Here is a 13,489-nt window from a genome sequence, read left to right on the forward strand (position 1 = left end):
ACACACACACACACACACACACACACACACACACACACACACACACATAAACCTAAAAGAAAAAGTTCAAGACCAGCATGGACTATACGACTATACGGTAAGACATTGATCTAAATAACTATTTAAATTGATTATTGATATTATTATTTTATGTGTATGTGTGCACTTTGTGCATGCAGGGCCAGGAAAGGGTGTTGGAGCTCTGGGAATGGAGGTGCAGGTGATTGTGAGTTGTCATGTGGGTGCTGGGAATTTGAACTGTGTCCTCTGCAAGAGCAGCCAGTGCTCTTAACTGCTGAGCTATCTCTCCAGCACTGAAGAAAAAAATACATTTTTTAATTGAAAAGTAATGTTCTCAAGTTTTTATAATATGCCCACCCCCAAGACAAATTATAAAAGACTTAAGATAACAGTTTAAACTTCTGGAAGACTGGCTGGTCAGTCTAAACCTATCAACCTTCCCTGATTCTCTTAAAGTTCTTAGTGTCTATTAACAAAAGAAGTCAAAAAGCAGATTCAGAAAGAAAATGAGAGTATTTTATTATTGTCATAAATAAACAGAGCTTCGTTGTATACCCCTGCAGTCCCAGGTCTTGGGAAGTTGATGCAGAGATTTTGAGAACTTGAGGGTAGCCTTGGAGACATAACAAATTTCATTTTCAGGCTGAATCACATAGGAAGACTCTATCTCAAAAATCCAAGAGCTGAAACCAAGATGGGAGGTTGTGGTGCACGCCTTTAATCCCATATCGGCAGATCCCTGAGTTTAAGGCCAGCCTGATCTACTTTGTGAATTCCAGGACAGTCTGCACCACGTAGTGAGAACCTGTCTCCTAACTATCCCCAACACCCCACCAAAAAAAACAAAACAAAACAAAACAAAACAAAAAAAACCAAGGGCTGAAACTGTCAGCTCTGAACACATACATAAGTAACAATATATGGACTGAGTAGGTTGTGTTGGGGGGTTGGTCTGACGAGTGTATTTTGATGTTAATTACTGGACCCTCAAGGTTTGGTTACTTCCCCTATACACCCACCCTTGTTGTGTAAACCTGCCTAAGACAATATACCTGATTGGTTGATTAAAAGGCCCAAAGCCTGGGTAAGGCAGAATGGGGTAGGCGTGGCTGAGGATCCCGGTCTTTGAGGACAGGAAAATCAAGGAAGAGAGGAGGAAGGAGGACACCTGGATGGGTTATCATGGAGAAGAAACCACGTGGGCTAGGAGGAAGGACTCCAGTAAAGGTGTGGAAAGGTCCAAATGAAGTATACAAGCAAGTATTTATAAGATTATGGATGGAAGGTAGCCCAGATGAGGATGGTTATTGGCACATGGTATTGGATGGGGGCTGGGAGGTGGATAGTGAGGTTATTGAGACATTAAAATATTAAAATATCTGCCTAGCCCAAGGTAAATAAGGCAATTATAAAATCTAACAGGTGTGTATGTCTTATTAATTTTGATAGCAGGTTAACTAATACCACCATGATTATCATAAGGCAAATAATAAACATTATTGCTCATAAATAAATAATCACTATTTATTTTTTTAATTTATATTTTAATGAGACGAGGTTAATAGGGTCTTACATTTCAGCCCAGTTTGCTCTGGAATTCACTTTGTAGCCCAAGTGGCCTTGAATTCTTGGTGATACTCCTGCCTCAGCTGCCCTAAATACTGGGATTACAACCAGGTTTAATTTTTATTCTAGGACCAGGTAACACTTAATTCCATAAAATAAAATATGCATCCTGTTTTAAAATAGAAATATAAATGCAATAGTTGGAAGAACTAAGGCTAACTCGTGTTTTGAGCTATAACTTTAGAGCAGCTGAAGTTTGTGATAGGATGAAGCTTGTCCTAGTGACAGAAATGCACAGTACACTATGACACTTAGTGTGTGTGTAGCTTTTCCCTTGCAGAGCGCACTGTGACATTTAATATGTGTGTGCATGCCCATGCATGTGTATGTGTGTATGTGAGGTTTTCCCTACAGCACACTATGACACTTAAAGTGGGGACGGGGTTTTCTCTTGGATAGTACACTATAGCTTTTAATGTAGTGGAGCCATTCCTTTACACAGCACACTATGACACAAGTCGGTGGAATCATTCCCTGTCATGTTGATGTGTAAAGGACCAATTTATATTTTATCTCCGTAGGAAAAAATTTAAAAAATAGGAATGTTTGTATGGTAAGACTGGCAACATTTATGTAACTTGAAACAGCGTACTAGTAAGAAACATCATACTTATGTAACGAGAGAGGTTGCTAAGATCTCTTATCCTGCCCAGAACCGCTTAGTTAGGCAGGACTGTAAATCTCACACTGTTACACGTACAGTTTCCTTACCCAAAACCACCAATTTGCATTGCCCACGATCTGCTAAAAATAGATGTTAGCAAGTATGACAGAACTAACATGTGTCATAAACTCTTAGGCCTCATTGTTTCTGCACAAATGATTGAGTCTGCGAGTGTGGGATTTGTAGCAATTTTTCAAATAGGAATGGTCCCAAAGACTAGCTTTTCCCAAGACATTTCCGAAAGGATATATCACAAGAGAACCTCCATCAGTATATAAATAGAGAAGATGATTGCTCAAGCGAATAATTCAGTGGGGTAGCAAGAGCTCCTCCATCTTACTGATGCCAACACATTCATTATTTTCCTTCCACCAGTCTTTGTGACTGTTGTGAGCGGAGGACACCTCAGAAAATCTGGTCTCTTCCTATTTTCAGCTTTTTTAAAGAACAATGGGGTATTAAATACTATTAAAATGAATGAAATAGAAATATTTTTATTGTCCTTTAAGAAACCATTTTTGTAATTCATTAAGTTTAAGCGCATTTTAGTACCAAGGGATATTTTAAAATCCATTTTAAAATGACAGGAGATATCCAAGGTGACATAGAGAAAAGCTGTATCGTCAAAACAAGGAACTAAACAAAGACAGGAAATAAAAGACATCCTCCACACAAGATCTGACTTTGAGTCATAGTGTAGGCCACCCCAAGCCTCAGAATAAACATGTGGGACAGACCTGCTCTGACGATATGCTTATGATGTAAAGCAGAGTGGCCTCAGGGATTGGGGCCTAACACTGCCTCAGTTGCCCTTCAGCTCTATGAGACAATTAAAAGCTTGATAATAAAAGTGAAAACTTGTTAACCACGGGAATTTTATGCTTGCTGTTGGGAACCTGAAATCAGGTTCTTATGTTTTCATGTCAGGCACTTTATTAACTGAGCCACCTTCTCAGATCTGAGAAAAGTGAATTCCTCTTTTTCCATCATCCTTAGTTTGTCCACACCAATTCTCTTCTTGCATTTGTAAAGACTTGTGTGATTTACTACCTTTGGAACCTATCTGACAGGTCCGTTTCTTGCAAGCAAAGGACAATTCTTTTCAAACATATTATATAGCTAACAGTCGCAAAGACAGTGTGACTTCCTCTGGAACAAAAGCCAGATTTGTTATCTGATGCAATAAAGATAATTTATCCTTTCAGGGAAAAGAGGACAAGTCAAGTTACTGCCTTCTATGAAGATTTCCGGCCCCTAAGCCTGTTTGTTTTCCCTCCGTTCTGACACAAATTTGCAGTGTGTGTGGCCTGTACCTGGGTTTCTTCACATCACCAGGAGTGAGAGGACAAGAGGGACCTGGTGCAAAACCATGAAGCTGCGCTGCCAGTGGCACGGTGACAGCCTTTGTCTCTGACACAGGAGTCGTCGTTCTTCCATTCGACCAGCACCTTAACTTGTCACTTTGTAAATAGCCTAAACCCTCAAGAATTTTTACAGTTCTCTTTAAAATTAAGTTGTAAGAGGAACTTTTCTTCTCCTGGTTCAATTGTTGTCTGAGAGGCTTACTGCCTCCTTCTGCTAATCTAGGCTTAGTCCTGGAAGCTTCCAGCCTCAGTATGATCTAACCTAGATCTGGATATTATAACCTAGATCTAGAATGTTTTCAGCCTCTGAGATTTACAGTTTAATAATCTCACCCTTTCTTGTTTTTACTGAGCTCTGGCCTGGCTCTCAACCGTGCTGGGATTACAAACTTGCTACCCTCCCCTAGTGGCTGGGTGCAGGGAAGCACCATGACAGCTGCGGCTGAGGGTGCTGAAAAGTCTCTTCTCCCTCAGGTGATTTCGGTTTAGAATCCTTCACCAGAGCAGTCTGATAAAAGTAGCTCTGATGGGTGACACGGACTTCCATCTCCCCTCATCGCTCACCAGATTCCATGTATTTTGGAAGTCAGTCTGCTGTTACGTTATTTCTGAAATGCTAGGGATTGGCTTAGGGTCTCACGTATCAGACAAGTGCTTAACTGCAGAGCTAGAGGCCCAGACCCTGAAAACGACTTCAGAATGCCTTACTGTCCGAAGCTTGGGGGTGGGGGATCAAAGCAGATCATTTCTACTTTTTGCTACACATGTATTGCAGAAATAAAGACAGTGGGGGATGAAGTGACGGCTCAGGGTCTTGCTGCTTTCACTGCTCTTCCTGAGGGCCAGAGTTTAGTTCCCAGCACCGACTACCAGAAACTTACAATGACCTTCACCCCCAGCTCTGGTGGATCTGGCCTCCTTTGCAGGTCTGGGTAGGCAACTGCCCATACACGTCATATACAAGGGACACATACGCTCCACATGAAGAACCCCGTCTTCCAAGAGTTTCAGGGTACTGCTCTCACACTGTAGCGCTGTGTGCTGATTTAACTTCACTCAGTGAGAAACACACCTCGGCCAGGTGAGGTGGGGCACACCATTAGCCCAGTACTTGGGAGGCAGAGGCAGGTAGATCTCTGTGAGTTGGAGGCCAGCCCCTGGTTTACATTGCAAGTTCCAGGTCAGCCAGGGATACAGAAACAAACAAGAAACTTCAATTGAAGTATAAGATTAATAAAAATATGCATACATTAGGAATGACAGTAAAAAATCATCACCATCCTGGTCCAAAAGACAAGAATACTAGCACACCCTAAGCTTCCTTTATAAGATTTCCCATTCTGCTTTGCTCATCTTTGAACTCTTCCTGTGGGAATCATTCAGCACATGCTCTTTTGTTGTTGGTTAGTTTCTTTTGCTCATGTCTGTGAGATTCACCGAAATTGCCACACGGATCACAAGTCAGCTCATTTTCTTGCTAGTGCACATCCTATTATATGCTTTCTGTTGAGAGACACTGAAGTCCTTTCCAACTTGCAACTCCTATTATTAACGCTTAAGGACATTCTTTGCATGCCTTTTGGTTACACACACACACACACACGTGTTGGATGTACAGTGCACAGTGGAATTGCTGAATTCAGGGTGATGCCGGTTATCCTAAATAGATACTGGTAAAGACTTTACAAAGTGGTTGAGCCAATCTGCAATCTCACCAGCAGTTCTTATGGCTCTCACTCTCATGAACATGTGCTATGGGTTTAGATTTACCTAGGCTAATATCAAGGGAGCTGTCAGACTCAGGACTGCTTTTAGTTTTTTCACTGCTGGCTTAAGCGCCGGTGTAACTCCCAGACAGTGGCAAGAAATGTGAGAGCCATTTCATTTCCTAGAGCAATCTTAAGAGGGCTATTATGTAGAAAAGAGACTTTCTTGCAGTAAGATAAAAATCCTTAGGGCAAAGAAGACAGAATGACGCCCGTTTACACTAAAGCCATGTTGCCAAGCAGCGGGTGAGCAGAAGCCAAGAGGCCTTCCTGTAGTCCTTCACTCAGTGCTCTTCCAATCAGGGATGGGGTTGTCTGTGACCGGCCCCACACATACACACACAGTGAATGGCAGCTCTGGTTCTTTTATCTCTTGGTTAAGGCAAGTCTCCAAGTAGCACAGATTCAGGGTAACGGGTTCAGAAATACAGAATGGAGACTATTTTGATGGAGCTCTCATCAGGTGTCCCACAGGACTAGCACGACCTTCTCACACACACATATTATCACACAGAGTTGATGTGCTTCATTCATGAGCTGCTTTGCTGTAGATGGTGAGTCACGAAAGTCTCATCCTTTACTGTCCTGCGCAGTAGAGATGTCTTCTGGTTCCCACTCTTAAGCTTTCTCTGCTTGATGGGAATTTGTTTGCTTTTGTCTTTATGGAGTGTTTTGTGACCCCCTGGGGAATGGAGGATTGCAGGTGTTTGTGTCTACATTGCTAATTATTAAGAGAATAGAAACCAGGACGGAGGCCTCGTAGCACCGTCTGCGACGACACTTGCTGTCACTGGGGGTGCTGGAAGCGGACTGAAGCTGTTGCACGGAGGCTGGCCCTTCAGGCACCCCACACATTGCCCAGCATGGAGGCCAAGAGCAGCTCCGACATTTTCTTGTGAGATATTTCTCTCGAGTTACTACATGGAAGCCCGGGTTGGGTGAAAAGACCAGACTACACCAAAACATCTGATACAGAACTTTATTGCCTGTAACTCTCAGTTATGGTGAGGTGGGTACTGTCAGGGATTTCCAGTGGAGAATTAAGGCAAAATCGTACGTAATGGTGGATGAACCTCGGTACGCATTTTCAGTGATAGAGCAGTTGTAGCTGGTAGCTCTCTGAACACCCTCTATTTTTTTTTCTTTTTTTCATGTTGGTTGAACCTTGTTACTCGCCAAAGCAGGTCACCTTCCCAGTGCTCTCACCCTCTGCCTTAGCCTCTTCCTAAAGTCAGTCCTACAAGACATTGTGATACCTCCCCCCAAATGCCACACCAGCTCCTCCACTCTTCAGTGACCAGTGTGCTAATGTGGTAAAGAAAACCATCTTTTGTGTAAACACTATTTCCTAGGGCCAGAACCAAACACAACAGAATTTATTGATGAAAAAGCAGGTAAAAAAGAAATCAAAGGATTTATTTTGATTTGTATCACATCTTTGAATAAATTGGTGACACTGGACAACTTTAGTTTTTCTTTTACATAATTTTAAAGAACAAACCAAAACAGGGCAAAATTATAATGATCTGACCTAGATACTGGATGCTATGACCTATGCACTGGTGGCTGGAACATAACATTGTTATCTGCATAGCAAATCAGTCAGCTGCACACGGCTTAGATTTGGCAGAGAACTCACAAAGGTAGACTGGGAAGAGCATCTAGGCACTTGCATTGTGTGCCTGTGCGCAATAATCTTCTGGCTTCTGCGGGAGACAGGACTTACCTTGTTGCAGAGTTTCAGATCGCAAATATAATCATTTTCTTAAAATAATCCCCGGAGTCTTCGTTATCCCGCATCTGTAGTGTCGTGGTCAGGTAGGTAGGTTTTATGAGTTCTACATAGGCTGTGGACTCAGCCAACCTGGACCTTTGCTAGGTCACATGGACCCTGACATGCCGGCTTCATTCCCAAAGGGCAGCCTCAGACGTCCCTTTCCTGGGGCCATCACTCAGACAGGCTTTGGTAGGGACTACTGTAGTTTTCAAACTACGTGCGCATTTTCTCCGAGCATGGTTCGTTATCCTCGGGAGCAAAGGCAGCCACCAATCACACTGGCTCAGCTCCAAGTGTGTGCACTGCAGTGAGCGAACTGCAGCTCTGCATTTTAACTGAGCATTTCTGTCGGACTCTAGCCATAACTTACCTTTAGTTGCCAAGGTCCATGTGCTCTTGAGTTACTGTTTCTAGAAAAGGAAATGATACAACCCACTTATTAGACTTCTGGATATTACAATAGAATTTGTTAAGCAACGAAGTTAACTTTCTCTCTATTTACTAAAATCATGTAAAAATAATTCCAAGTTTCTTTTTCTGATGCCAAAAACTAGGGAGAATCGGCTAAGATTTTAATACAGCTTACTATCCACATACGTAAGAAATCATGGCTGAGTGAGGTTATACTACTATAAAAGACTACTCACATTTATTATATATTTCCTTATTGCAATTCCTATTTACTGATACTAAGTTGAAGAAAAGGAGATACTTCATTTTCAGTTTTTTTCAGTGTAGAAAAATGTATATACAACTTCTCAGTGTTCTTCAGCAATTCAAACCAAAGTCCAACACATGGAGACTGTTTAGAACATAATACGGCAAACTGAAAATCCAAAGGGCACCTATCAGATTCACCTAGGGAACTTGTTAAAAAATCTCTACCACACTGCAAATTGCTGCAGCCACTCTGACAAACAGTGTGGAAATTTTTCAAAAAGCTAAAAATAAATCTCTCTTGTGACCCAGCTATACCTTTCCTTGGCAGCTGCCCAAATAACTCAGCATCCTATTTCAGATACTTGCTCACCCATGTTCACTGTTGTTCTAGTCATAATAGCCTGGAAATGCAAACAACATAAATGGCCTGCGTCTGACAGACAGACGGTGAAACTGTGCAGCACAGACACTTGGAATACCGTTCAGCTATACAGAAAGATGCAATCAGGAAATTTGCAGGTAATGGGTGAAACTAGAAAATACTATATTAAGTGAGGCGACCCAGACCCAGAAGGACAAATGCCCCATGTCCTCTCTCATCTGTGGTTCCTAGCTCCAGATCTTCAGATGAGAGTGTATAACCTGGAGTCAGCGTAACTTCCAACCTTGCACACACAATGCCCAGTCTCAGTGGCTGAAAACGTGGACAATCCATGACCCCCTTAATTCTGCATTTCTGTCTCCCAAGCCCATGCCATGTGGACAACTCTGCCAAGAATGGCTCTGAACTTGGGGTGGACCCTGACCTCCTCCTCCAGCCGCAAATGCAGCTTTTGTGAGGACGCAAAAACCTTCCCCACTCACTTGCTTTCTATGAGCAACAAAACCTCACACCCTACCAATGCTCCCCCAACACATGTACACACACACTGACGCTTTGGTTGGGTGGTTGGTTCTTGACCTCAGGGTATATTTCCTGTTGTTACATTACAGGATCAGAGGCTTCTCTTCTAATGGTGCCAACTCTTTTAACAGTTACAGCCTTTTCCAGCATAAAAGCTGGCTGCGATCTTTAGCTTCTTAGTGCTCGTTTCCATTCCAAACTAATGTTTGTTTTTTTTCTTTTCTGCCCCACTTGTTGCTTTTTCATTGTAGACTTTCAGAAGAGTAATCAGTAATAACCAGTTAGCAGAATTTGATGTTATGGTATTTTGAAATCTCAACTACCAAAATTAGCCCATTACTTTTAAATTCAGCTTCATGCAAATTCTCAAAAGCAGGTGGAATTGGTCAGATTCTTTGCCAAAATATCGCATCAATAGTCTCTAGCACAGCTGCTAACTAGAGTCCTTTTCTCCTCAGAGCTAGGCCTCTATTGTCTGCATTCGTCTTGGCATTCTTATAGTTTAGTCAAGTTGTGTAGGTAGCCTTGGTTGGCCTCTGCCTCCCCAATTGCTGGGATTAAAGCTTATGCAATGTCTCTGTTTTCTCTTCCAAACTCCCACTAGAACAGCCCGTTCAGCTCTGCCTCCAGCATTTAAAAGCTTTTCCAGCCAAAAGGTCCAAAACCTCTTCCAAACCATGCCATCATATGTTCAACTCTCTGAGCCTATGGGGGACATTTCTGTTCAGAGCACCATGCCGCCTCTGCAGAACTGAGAAAACAGGCTCACGGGGTGTTCCTGGAGGGAAGGAAGGCTATGACAGCCAGGGACAAGAATCATCGTCCCTGTGGGCTGGTGAGGAACATAAAGAATAACAGATGAGAACTGTAGGATGTTGGATTTATTTCTAACCATATGGATTAACCAAAAGCATTAGGCATTATGGGAAGACAAAGAATTCCCTTTTTACAAAGCATAAACACCCGGACAGGAATATTTTTGAGGAACTTTAAACATAACTATAGTGTTAGAGGCAGATAGCTTGTAAATAATTCATTTTCAGTCCATGAAAAGTGAACTATGTACAGGAAGTAGGGAATCTGGTGCTGCTGAATCCTCAGCTTTCTTTACTTCAGCTCTTCATTTCCCCAGAGAGCATTTGCTTCTTATTAAAGCATGGCCCCTGGCTCACAGAAAAATCCTGGCTCAGTTTTTGCCTGGAAAGACTGAAATTTTATTTTCTAAATTTATTAAAATTACTGATTTCAAGTTGTGAACAGGGCAATGTCCAGGCACTAAATACTCCACAGTGCTCCCTGTACCTGAGCCTTGTTTAACTTGGGGGTGACACAAATAACGGGAATGTAATTAAGCAATGTTTTACCAACTACAACGCATTCTATCTTCTTGATTTAATTTTTTTAAGAGCTGATAAAATTGTCCTTGAATTTTCAAAATATAAAGTACTTTTTAGTAATTATTTTGTTGTTGTTTTGTTTGACAGGATCTCAGTCCTAGGCTTGCTTCAAATGCACAGCAAGCCTCCCACTTCAGCTAAGTGCTGGGATCACAGGTAGGATATACCACGCTTGACAGATTCCTGATTTTTATTTTTCATTTCAAAATGATTCTGTCTCCTATAATAGTCCATGTTGATAATTGCTCACATATCATATTTTGGAGTCACCATTATGTCTCTATGTTTATATATAAAAAAATCAACTGATATTAATTAAATTTAAGTCAGGTGTGGTAGCCTAGACCTATAATCCTAGCACTTGGAAGGCAAAGGCAGGAGGATCAGGGTTCCAGGTCAGCCTGTATTATATGACAGAAGACACCCCATCTAAAACAAACAAACACACATACACACACACACACACTCTAGGTTTTGAAATCATTGACACTTGCCAATCCTAAAAATTTGTCACAAAGTATCAACAAATTTTGGTGTAGCAGTAAATATACAGGTGCTGTGCCCCCTGCTACTGAAACATCTCAGGCTTGTGTGCTCAGAGTCTACAGTGACACTGTGGAATGAGGGCGAAGCTTGTTACACTGACTGAGATGCAAGTGGCTGAAAGAACCACCTTTATTCCATGTTGCACCGGGAAAACACTGTCAATGACACTGCATCATACAACTGACATATTTCTACTGTCCCAGATGTTAAAATGTGAAGACATGCCCCTTAAAGTCAAGGAAACATGCCACTTACCTAAATTCTAAGCATCAACTATTACTATTTTTTCTTTTTTAAAGATCTAATTATTATGTATAGAATATTCTGTCTGCATGTGTGCCTCCACACCAGAAGAGAGCACCAGATCTTGTTATAGATGGTGGTGAGCCTCTGTGTGGGTGCTGGGGATTGTACTCTGGAAGAGCAGACAGTGCTCTTAACCTCTGCGCCAGCTCTCCAGCCCTATTATTTTCCTTCTTGTCTTTCACATAAATAAGTCATGATTTAGTTAAGCGACGCGAAGTTTATTTCTGCTATACATGACAACATATTTCTCTAAGGAAGCTTTATTTCTGCTATACACAACAACATTTTGTTCTGGGAAACAGCTACTATGGTAGTTTTACCATCACGGTCAGATAAAATGCATGTCAGCAATCCCAAACAAGCAATGGTGTGTAGACTATCAGATATGTGAAAAAAAGGGGGGGGGGGGGGAAGCTGTCAACTGTCCACAGGGAGTTCGTCCAGTCACACTTTTCAGTCAGTCAGCTGAGGACTACGTCATTAGTTAGTCTTTGTTCTGTAGAAAGAACACAACACAAGTATGAAAATCATCACCTGAAAGGGAACAGCTGTTGTATTTAGTAGTCCCAAAGTGTCAGGGATTCTTTAACCCACTACAGCCAGTCTGATCTGTTTAACCATAAATGCCTCCAAGTAAACAAAACCAAACTTACTTTGAGGTTTGATGCCAGCAGACAGTGAATTTCTAGAGGGAAAATTCTGTGAAGTAACTTAAAACCAGATGCTCTGAAATATTAAAATTTCTATTTTCCTCAAATACAAAGAGAAATATATTATCAACACAAGACTCATCTCAAAATAGAAGTCAACTACTTTCAACATTGACTCTTAGACCAGTTTTTTACTTCTTAGGCATGGCTCATTTAGTCCCAAGCATATTCCTCAGAGACTAAAGCAAGCAGCATGCAGGAGCTGTTATGTCCTCCTGAAGCTAGAGGAACAAGTGCAGCAACCACACCAAAGACACGCCTCCCTGTCACAATCATGTACAATGTGGGCTCTCTCATACTGCCATGTTGAATCTTACAAAAAGATAATTCATGTACTCAGACGGGGTCTGACTATATCTTCCAGGCTAGCCTTCAGCTCTGGAGTTTCTATGATTGTTCTGCCTCAGTCTCCCAAGAACTCAAACTACAGGTTCATGCCACCAAACGTGGACAATATAATTATTTATTTATAATTATTAATTGGTATTTATTTATACTAATGTACCCCAGAGGTAGAAAATTTCACTCTGCTATTCATGATGAAAAGAGGACGAGTAACAAAAATAAACGCCATGGTGCAATTAGAAACCATCCAAATTACAGCTATTTCTACCCTAACCAAGTCACCATTTTCAAGTAATATAACCCCTTTTTATCTCTGCCCTGAATGTGTATCAAAATTCAATAATGGGAAAAGGACAGATTCAGACTTGGATGGCTAGTCATGCTGAAGACTGCGATTCCTTGCCTAGGAAGCAAGATGAACGCACATCATTACAAAAGGTGAAGCTGACGTATTTTAAAGGCTCTCACAGTACCTGGTGGCTGGGAGCTATGTCTGCACCGTTTTTTGTTTGTCTGTTTGTTATGTTTTGTTTTTTACCATCAAGCTTTTACTTTCTTATCGTTTGGATGAGATGATATCTGAAAGGCTCCACTAAAGCCATAACTATGAGAGTGGCAGCTCACATGTACAGAGCTTTTCTTTCATTTCATCAGAAATTCTGCTGTCTCAATGCGTCACAGTGAACCTAGCAAAAACACCAAGCCTCTGAACAGTGAATGGATCTATACAAATTTAATTACTAGAGGTGTGCCTAGTCCAGATTTCATTCTCATTCATACTCTCTCTAAAGCTATCCCTACATATCCACAGTAACCTCACACTCAGTATTTCTGCTCCACTCTCCTGAGTGCTGAGATTACAAGCCAATAATTCCCTTTAAAAGGCAAATGATCACTAGTTACGGCTCAACCACGAGAGTACTTTGTATACCTTCCTATACTAGAAAGTCAGTAATACTGCCCTTTTTAAAGGCAAAGATTCCATAAATAAAAGCAGTAATTTCTAAAATATTTAGGCACAAGGCTTAAGTGTGATTTCTGAAGACTACTTTAACGACCTGTTCATTTAAACAAAACTAAATTATTAACATTTTATTAGTAAACAAAAAAACTTGCTTGCTAATCCTCTTTCACTGGTAACTGATTATTTTTAGAGCTAAATGGCCAACTCTTTAGTGTAATGTGTGGATTTTGTCATTAAAAATATTTTAAAAGTACTACTCCTAGTGGGGCCAGTAGGCATTTTTCAGTGCCTCATATCTTGTATGAAGAAGGAACTAGTGACTAGCTCTGCTCTGGAAGAAGCGTCTTCCACGGTGAGGCCAGGTGATTAGTCCTCAGTCACTAGTGCACAGCAGTGTCAGCTGCACGTGCCTGGCATGGGGCAGGGCTGGGAGGGTGGT

The 13,489-nt window shown here is 41.4% G+C and overlaps 1 protein-coding gene across 1 annotated transcript in view; it reads left to right on the top strand.

Moving 5' to 3' along the window:
• The window catches only part of LOC129671285 (cytochrome c, testis-specific), a 50,463-nt gene that overhangs the window by 7,494 nt on the left and 29,480 nt on the right, over positions 1–13,489 (top strand). The window lies entirely within an intron of this gene.

Source organism: Psammomys obesus, unplaced genomic scaffold (assembly GCF_907164565.1).
Source record: "Psammomys obesus unplaced genomic scaffold, mPsaObe1.curated_primary_1811, whole genome shotgun sequence".
Classification (NCBI taxonomy): Eukaryota; Metazoa; Chordata; class Mammalia; order Rodentia; family Muridae; genus Psammomys; species Psammomys obesus.